The sequence below is a fragment of the Macrotis lagotis genome, chromosome 6, assembly GCF_037893015.1.
Source record: "Macrotis lagotis isolate mMagLag1 chromosome 6, bilby.v1.9.chrom.fasta, whole genome shotgun sequence".
Lineage (NCBI taxonomy): Eukaryota > Metazoa > Chordata > Mammalia > Peramelemorphia > Peramelidae > Macrotis > Macrotis lagotis.
In genome coordinates, this window is record NC_133663.1 from 98,057,941 (window position 1) to 98,067,975 (window position 10,035).

The following is a 10,035-nucleotide window of genomic DNA, read 5'->3' on the forward strand; positions in this document are numbered from 1 at the left end:
TTTGCTCCTCTTTTTCCTCTATTTTTGTTTCTAGTGAATACATATGGGCCCCTTAACCCTACTTTTATTTCATATAGTACTTTGTTTTGATCAAGCCAGAGATAAAAACATCAGCATCAATAGGGAAGAGAGAGTAAGTAACACTGTTCCAGGAGAGTTCAATGCATAAAGAAGGATCTTCTATTTACCAAGAGTAATCAATATATTATATACCAGGTGCGGAAGGAAAAAGAAAACAGCCTTATAATCAAATACTAAATGATGTAATGCCTATGATAGATATAATGAGTACAGAGAAAGAGAATATACCAATAGGCTCTCTTTTGTACAATCTCAGAATTTATTTTTATTTTTAAGGAATATGGTTGCAATGCATCCAGGTATTCAGGTCTGTAAGAAATAGGTTGTACTTTCATAAAGGTCTCTTATCAAACTAACAGTTAAGCTACCTTGAGGATAAAACATGAAGACCTCAGGGAATTGGAGGGCAAGAAATAAACAAATTTTACTACTAACCTTCATTCCAAGATATCAAGTGCATCAAACCTTTTGTTTCTTCAGTCATAATTTTAATTAATCATAATATTTCCTGTATTTCTTCTCTAGCATTTAATGGAAATTAAATTAGCACCAGAGAAAATAAAGAGATTCAGATAACTGTTTTAGGTTTTCTTTTACTGTAGACTATATATTTTTCACAGCTGTCATTTTTATATTGCTTATGATTGTACCTACATCTTATATTTAATATGGAACTTTTCCACATAGCATTGCTTCCTCACTGAATTATTTCTTCTTACTTGGACTTTCAATCATTCTTCTAGTTTATTTTTCTTGCTTTCAACACTACAGTAGTAGTAGGGATTTGACTCCAATCTTAGAACTCTAAATCATTTATTAAATCCACATAAATTTATCTTCACAATACTTAGAATAGTGTTATAATTTTCACTGGGAAACTGTTATTTTGTGGAAAACCTTGCAAGAATTTCCTACCAACATTAAAAGGAAATTATTTCCAATCATCCCACTTGTGTGTATATCTGAGAGATAGTGGTCAGATATCTTTTATTACTGATATTTGTCAATAGATTTAGGGTTTGAGTATTAAGGAACTACTGTTCATAGGTTGTAACCCAGCTAAGTTATGAGTGGAACTATTCTTCATGTTGCTATTCTAGGTATCTTCTGTTATAACTGATACCAAAAGTATTTCTGGGAGCTTCCCAAAAGTGCATCACAGTTTTTCTCAACACTAATCATGAATAAAGGCACAATGAAAAGAAGATAATTTTAGAATTGGAAAAAAATGTGTTACAATCTTGTTTTTGAAATCTACTTTATATGATATCTTAGGCAAACCATTTAACATCACTGTGCCTCAATTTTCTCATCTGTGCAATGAAGAGTTTGGGTAAGATGAACTTTCACATCCCTTTGACCTCTAAATCAATGATTACAGAATCCATGAAACTTTAACATTTTTCTCTTTTAGCTTCAGATTAACTTATGTTATTGAAGTCATTCTCTTAATTCTATCAATTTAGCTATGTAAAAAATTTAGAATGATTGAAATAGTTAATTATATATGTGCTAAGGGTTCTGTGGTATAATAATGTTGCATTGTTCATTTTCCATTGCAACTTAACTTTAATAGAAATTTCTAAAGTCTCCTATAATATATTACACATTTAAAAAAATAAATGTGGCAACTAGAAATGATTCTTACATATGAAGTGACTGAAAAGCAACTTTATTTTTGAGACACGTTGTGAGTCAGCATTCACCTAAAACTATAGATCAGTAGACTTTCCCCATTTCTTAAGTATTTCTTATAACACACAGTTAGTGGATAGATAAGTTTTAAAAAAAAGACACAATACAACATCAGAGTAAAATGAGTGACACTCAGTTCACAACAATTTATTAAGAGCTTAAAATATGCTGGCATTGTGGAATAAATTCTCCCATAAATTACCACACAAACCCCAAGGTAGCTCATACTTTTTTGATGGTATTCTTGATGAAGCCTTTTGGGGTCTCTGCTACTTATGTTTACTCCCTTGCAGGGGACATACTGCTCTCTAATAATGATGATAGTATAATTAAATATGAAGTTTTAAGGTTTGCAAAAAACTTTACAAATATTTCCTATTTTATAGCTATTTTATTTAATAAATATAATAATAAAACAAATAATACAAATAGCTATTTCATGGCATCCTTGGGATATAAGAACTGTTATAATTCCAATTTTACAAATGAGGAAACTGAGGCAGACTGATATTAAATGACTTGGTCAGACTCCCACAGTCAGTAAATGTCTCAGACTTGGTTTGAATACAGGTCTTTCTGATTCCAGGTTCAGTATGCCACATTCACACTCCACCAGTTACAGATGGTTCACGTGAAGCTGAACTGCAGCACTTTGCTAACCTTGGGTCTTTTGTCCTTGTTGTGGGCAAGCTCTGTTGAGTTCTTCACTGATGGCAGCAACTGATGTTTGTTTGCTATAAGGCTTTCAGTTTCTTTGGCTCATTGTTCTAGAAGTTAATTTTTTTAACTTTTATTTTTTAAATTTCAGATCTTAGGCAGTTATATTCAATCAGCCTTCAGGTATTTAGGGCTGACTTTTTTGTTTTAGATTTTTGGCAAGGCAAATGGGGTTAAGTGGCTTGCCCAAGGCCACACAGCTAGGTAATTATTAAGTGTCTGAGACTGGACTCGAACCCAGGTACTACTGTCTCCAGGGCGGGTGCTTTATCCACTGCGCCACCTAGCCTCCCCAGGTCTGACTTTTAAAACTGAGTTCTTCTGGTGTTACTGTACTTTTTAATACTAAAATTTGGCTCACAACTCAAATACAGAGCTTTGACTTGGGAATAGCTCTTACCTTCTGAAATGATACTTACTTGTCAGTCTGTATGTGTCACAGACATAACTTAAAGGCACGTTATCCTGATAGCAAAGCTAAACCATCTGATATGTAAGGTTGTTGTAAATCTGAAATAAAAAGTAAGGAACAGTATGCCCACCTCTTCTAACTATCCATTAATCTCACCATGAATTGTTTAATAGCATGCTGGAAAAAGGAAGGAATTTTTACAAATGATTTTTCAGGTAATTTGCTCCATAATCTATAATAAAATTCCTTAACAATACTTAGGTCCCGGCTGATTCCACTTAAAACTATGATGGGAAGTCTATAATGCTATGGACAAATCAGCCGGGAAGCGAAACTAATGTGTGTCCTTCATTTTTGAAGAAGACCAGGACATCAGGGAGGTGATGCCATGATAAGTACATGAATTGGATTTGAGTGAGGGTGATGCTCTGCTAAGTCACCAGACTCATTTTCTCCTCTGGATCTGGATCCAGTGGCCAGACATGAATCAGGAAGACTGAAGATGGCCCTGGATACAAGGCAATCAGGTTAGGTGACTTGCCCAAGGCTACCCAGCTAGTAAGAGGCAAGTGTCTGAGGCTAGATTTGAACTCCTGTCCTCCTAACTCCAAGGTAAGTCCTCTACCCACTGCACCACCTAACTGCCTGGGAAACAAAACTGGAAAACAATTGGGTGGAGTGGCAACAATTTGCCAGAAATCCCTCCATTAATAGTTGATCCCCTTTGTTTTTATTTCACTCTGTAATTGTGATATCTTAGTAAACCAAGCTACATTTTAGGCTAGAAGTGGGGAAATCCAGAGTACATTTGAAAGTCCATACATCTTTGCCAAGAAAAATTACATTGATCAGCCCATTCACTTTCTTAAAAATCTGTAGAGAAGAGACCTATAATATGCTTCAATATAGTTAAATGTTTTGTTTTTAAAAGCTTATAAATGATGTTAGCTCCCCAGAAGGGGGAGAACATTATTTTCAGTAGAACATTATTTTCATTACTATCACTAATAATAATAATAATAATAATACTGCTATCAACATTATTCTCTATTAGGCTGATATCAGTATAAGCAATGCTTTCCCTTATAATCTTGAATGCAAATAGTGATAATCTATTCAGCTGTCAGGTTTTTACATTTGGAGCCTGAGAATTTGGAAGTTTATTTAAGTTGCTTCATTACCCTGACTATTTTAAACAGTTGGTATTAACTATCTTAATCATTTCTTTATACTATGGTTGAAAGAAATGAGCTATAATTCTTTTCTCAATTATTAATCAATTTCAGTATTCATTTGCTAATAGGGAGTGCTTAATAAACCACTGTTCCTCTCTCATTGACATTTTCCCCTTTCAAGGAGTTGATGGATGAATGAGAATCAAGTGACAGACCACTGATGAACTAAGAACTTCTAATCATGTCATTTTGAAATGAGGGTAATTTATGCAATAGGATAATAATTTCTTTATAGTTGGGCACAATCTGAACAATGATTAGAAGATGTGAATCCAGGAATTAAAAAAAATCCTTAAAATTAAAAAACAAAATTACTAGAAAAATAGTTCATCTTATATCCCTGGCCTTTATGTCTGATCATAGGGATGATGAGACTTTCATTTTGGTAATACAAAGGCTTTTGGGTATCAATGCTGGGATGTGTGATATCAGGTTCAGAAGCTGAATTGTTGGATAATGGGTTAACTGTAACTTAGATTTTAAAGATTTAGAATAGACAGAGGTCAAAAGTCACTTTGTTCTCTTTCCCATATCATTTGCTTAATGTGTCTCAGAATTTCAGAGCTAGATTTGAAATTATCTTCGCTAAATTTCTGCTTGATAAACAGGGAGGCTGCATCCCAGAAAGATTAAGTGATCTGAGAAAAGTCACAAAGCTAGTTGCTGGAAAAGATGGGATTAAAACAGAAATCTCTTGGCTTCCAATCCAGTGTTCTTTCCATCAACCTACACTACCATTTTTGATGATATTTGTACTTCATAGAAAATTATTATTGTAAAACCCAGAAGATTGACACCTTCAATTAGTCAGAATCATGTTTAATCAAAGAGTAAGTAAACAACTGAAGCTGCAAAAGTCTATTCATACTAGTGTGAAAATGCAACATGGATTCAATGATCTTTAGGGTAATTTCCCCAAGGTCCACTTTCAAGTAGTGCTGGAGAACTAGAGAGTGATGAAGTTGAATGACAACTTCATGAACAAAAATAAATGGAGTATAAGTACAAAGAGCATCAATTAAGAGAATTCTTTTTCTGTTTTCTTTTATGAGGAAGATTTAAGAAAAAAATTCCATCATTAATTTATATTGAAGCCACTCTAGCATACTATAACTGGGTATATGATCTATCTTTTTGGGGAAAGGGGAGAAATAAATTTTAAGTTATCAAACTAATAGGGATTTACCTAAAAATGAAAAATACCTATTATCAGTACAGCCTAATAATTCCCATGGTACAATCTAGCTATGTAAGAATGTTGATACTTTTTCTTTTTTTCCCCTTAGGTTGCTTAGACTATATTTTCCTTGAAACCATAATGAAATTTGGGGGGGAAATGACAAAATTTAAATTTAAAATTTCACATGACAAAAATTAATTTCAAATAATAAAATAAAGTTTTCTATGTTGTAGTCAGCATGCAGAGTCTCTCTAGTTCTAGAGTCTCTACTTCTGAAGCAAAGATTATTAGGGTATTCTTCCTCAAATGAGTGCATCCCTGAAGTAAATATTCAAAAGTTCATAGGGTTTTTCATTTTGAGCTTGGGAGGATATGAGAGAATATCATATTCTATTTCCTCAATCTACAGATAAGGAAAGCAAGCTAAGAAAAGGTGAAGAGACAGATGAATGAGTAGTGGAATCAGGATTTGGGCAAAGGTCATCGATCTCTAAATGCAGCATTCTCTTCATTTTTATTTTAGGATGTTAATCTGATTTTAATCATGTGTCTAGTTAATAGATTATTTTTCCTCTTGTCACTTTCCATGGTTTTCAGGAAGGAAGATGATGCATTGGACAAAGACCAGAGGATATAGATTGTCTGAGCAATGCCATAACATGCAGGCAAGAGCAGTGAGTAACTGAAAATGCACCTGGGGCAAATTTAGTTGGGAGCAGAGGAGATAGATTGGCAAAGATGGTATTGTATCAGTAAATGGAAACAATCCCAGCCCTCACTCTTGAAGGAATGGGTGGAGGGGGGCAAGCACTAAAGATATCCCAGGGAATGGGAGAATGGTCAAATGAGATTGGTCAGAAAAAGCTATATGACCTGACTCTTACCAGGAAATGAGTATCAGTCAATCATTATTTATTAAAATCCTAATATGGGCCAGATATTGTGCTAAGTGCTGAGGATACAAAGAAAGGCAAAAGTTAGTCTCTGTCCCCAAGGAGATCATAATCTATTGGGCTTCCACTGGGAGCAAGCATGACCTGGCCACTATTTTACCTTCTATTTATTTCTATTTACTACATACTGGGTGTGACACCCCAGGTGGGGCAGAACCCCACCGGAGATACATTCAAGGTGCCTCTTAAATTTGTTAATAGTTTCATTCTGAAGAGGAAAAAAGTTTTCCAAGTCAGATATGAATGTAAACATAATTTCAAAGAAGAATTGCAAGATCAACAGGTGCCCTTCTTTAAATGTACTAAATATATATGTGTATGTAAAGTTATGTAATACCTTTATCTTTAGGTGAATGATGAAGTACTCACAACACAAAGGATTTGGGACTTCACTGATGTAGGTGAAGGAATACTCCCTCCCAGTAAATACCAGGAACTCCTCTACAATGTAAAGGTAGGTTCATCAAGTATCAAGAAGTTAAATAATTTGTTTAGGTTCACACAATCTTTATGTGACAGAGGCAGATCTTAGAGTCAGATCATCCATCCTAGCTCTCAGACCATCAACCCCAGGATGCCACAGATGGAGACCAAAAAGCAAATCCAAACACATATGTGAATTCCCTATTAGATATCAACACAAGAAAGGACTTACTTGTCATATATTTCATTTCTGTGCTTTTATGTATGTTTCCTATTTTTGATTCCACAGTTTTACTTTAATATTCTCCCTTTTTTGTTTTGTTTGGCAGCTAAGACAGAAGATCCCAGTTTCTGATGAGGCAAGTTTGTGAGACAGACAGTCCATGGGGCTTGGAAGGCAAAGGCACCACCCCAATCCATGCCTCCCAACAATGCTGCTATCCAATGTCCTGAGCCTATATTTTTAAATTAGAATTTTAGGAGGCATGCCAGCACCATGTTCTGCCAGTCTGGTTCCATCAGACTGGTCCATATTGATTTATTTGGATGCATCAGTTCCTCGGTTTTCTGTCAGTTAGCTATATTGTCACCCACTTTGATTCCTCATTACTTCCATTGTGAATTCTATGAACATATATCATCAAGCAGCCAGTGAGCCCAGGATTTGAGACTGACAAAACAGGATCAATGTCTCAGGGGCACAACCCAGAATTTCAATAATACAATTAAATTCCTTGAATACTGGCTACATTCAGATTGTGAATCCTGCATTTTCCCCACGTTCAGGACAGGAAGCAGCCCCCCACTCAGAACCTGTATGCACTGTTCCTGTCAGTGAGTAACGAAGGGAAAAGACTCGATAGAGAACCCGAGGGAGAGATAATCAAATGTCGAACCTGCTGAGCCTGTTAGATGAAACTGTTAACAAGGCTTGCTCAAATCACTGGGGGAATGCTGGGCAGGAAGGAAGATTGGGGTTCTGCACTGAAATGTGTAAGCAGTGTTAGGCTGGCTAAGAAGAACTCATTCCTCCTTGCTGAAGCTGGGTAGGCAGCCTTCAGAAGGATTTGGAGGGTCCCCTAGGAGTTGTTTTTGAACACTTCCTCACTGGAGTCAAGGAAGCCTAATGCTTCACAGGGAGAGGGAGGACCAATTTGGAATTTGGAATTCTTATCTGCACCAGCATGGAAAAACATCCTAAAATGATGAAATAACAAAGTTATACACAGTGCAAGGGTGTCTTGTGTTTATATATTTGTATGTAGGATAGGGGTAGGAAGGTGGGGAGAGTTCTTGAAAGTAGATGTTTGCCACAGCTGATAGCAAGGTTGCCTTAAAAGGACCATAAATTCAATTTGTGCAATTCTAACTATGGTAGCAAGAATATGGTCATCTTGCATGTCATTGTCCATCTCAAGAAATTCTGATTTTTTTATTCTCCTAGATTTTCCTTTGTACAAACTTCAACTCTTCCTACCCCTGACCTCAGTGAAAGATATCAATGGATACAGCCAATTTCAAATAAGAGGATACTAAGCCTTTGGGGCAAAATAGAGATAACATTTTATATATCTATATCATATACATATAAACATGTAGGTATATATGTGTGCATATATGTGTATGTATTTGCATGCACTGTATGTACATATATACATACAAATAATATGTCTATGTCTGTGTGTTTGTAAATATATATCTACACATATACATATAAAAGTGTGTATATATATATGTGTGCATATATATATATACATATATATATATGTATATATATATACTATTATTCAATCTTTAGTATTCAGGCTGCTGTTATGACCCTACCACAAGTTTTAAATGGCTCAGGCTCACCTGTTTTCTTATTTTGTTCCCACCTGAGAACTGGTTCCATTTGCTTCAAATACCTGGACAGATCCCAGTTAGATACTGAAAATTAGGCAGGTTTCAAGAGTGAAAGATATAATGTCGTTCTTCCCCCCACTTAGGGACTATGTTGGTGCTGAGCCATCTCCATTCCTTATCAGTCAGATCTGCTTCTGCTGTGATTTTGAGGTGGTCTTCAGGTCTTTTGGAAGACCCCAAACTGACCACACAATATTGGGTTTGCTCAGTGACCTGCAGAGGAGTGGCTCTGTGGGCTTTACAATATAAGCTTGAGATTCCAGTGGTTTTATGATCTACTCTTGATCCTTAGAGCCCTTCTAGGTTTCTGGTTCTCTTCTTGTACTATCCTGAATTAGGCTGAGTGAGCTTACAGAGTTCCTTATCAGTTATCTTAATCTGTGCTTCATCTGGAAACCCTTAATGATCTTCCTGGGGAATCTTTCAGAGGAACTGAAATTAGCCAGGACCTTATTTTAGAGTCTTAAGCAGAAGTCTTGGCAAACATTTATTATTCATGGCATTATTCTAGGTAATGAGGAAATGAGAAAGATAAAAATTAATCATTCCTCTGAAAAATTTTATATTCTGTCACCTAATCCTCTAACCTATTTATTACAGAGCTGACAGAATATAGGACTTCAAGATGGACTTGAAAAAAGGGAAATTTCAGTTCAATTCTTACCATAGACATATGCTATCTATGAAAGCCTAGTCAAGTCATTAAATTTTGACATCCCTCAATATCCTCATCAGTAAATTGAGGGCAATGGACTTGAAAGGTCTCTAAGGTACCTTCCAGATCTAAATCATATGACCCCATCATTCTTTGTTCTTCTTTACCTCTCATATCTAATCACTTGCTAGATATTGCCTATTCAGTCTCTACAACATCTCCTCCCTATACCCATTTTCACCATTCAGATTAAATATTTTATCACCATCTGTCTGAAGTGTTGGAATAGTTACCCAAAAGTTGTTCCTATGTTCACTCTCAACCCCTGTCTCCATCATTCTTAGTACCACTGCTAATCTTATGGTTTTCATATTTTGATCTAGTCAGGTTGTTCTTCTGCCTATAATCTTCAGTAATTTCCTTTTCATAGAAAGTAAAATTCTAATTCTTTTGCCTATAATTCAACGGTATCTACAATCTGACTTCAAGTTGACTTTCAGTTATCTCATAACATTCCCTGCCATTTAAGGGAAAGGAATAGTCATTTTCATAGTACTATTACAGTGCTAAATGCTTTAAAATATTATCTCATTTGATGCTCACAACCATCCTGAGAGACAGGTACTTATTCTCCAATTGAGGAAGCTGTTACTTGTCTAGAGGCCACATAGTCAGTGTCTAAGTTAGATTTGAACTAATACTTTCCTGATTCCAGAATCAACACTTTATCCATTTAACACCAAAAAGAAATGTTCAGTTTCAAATATCACATAATCTTCAGT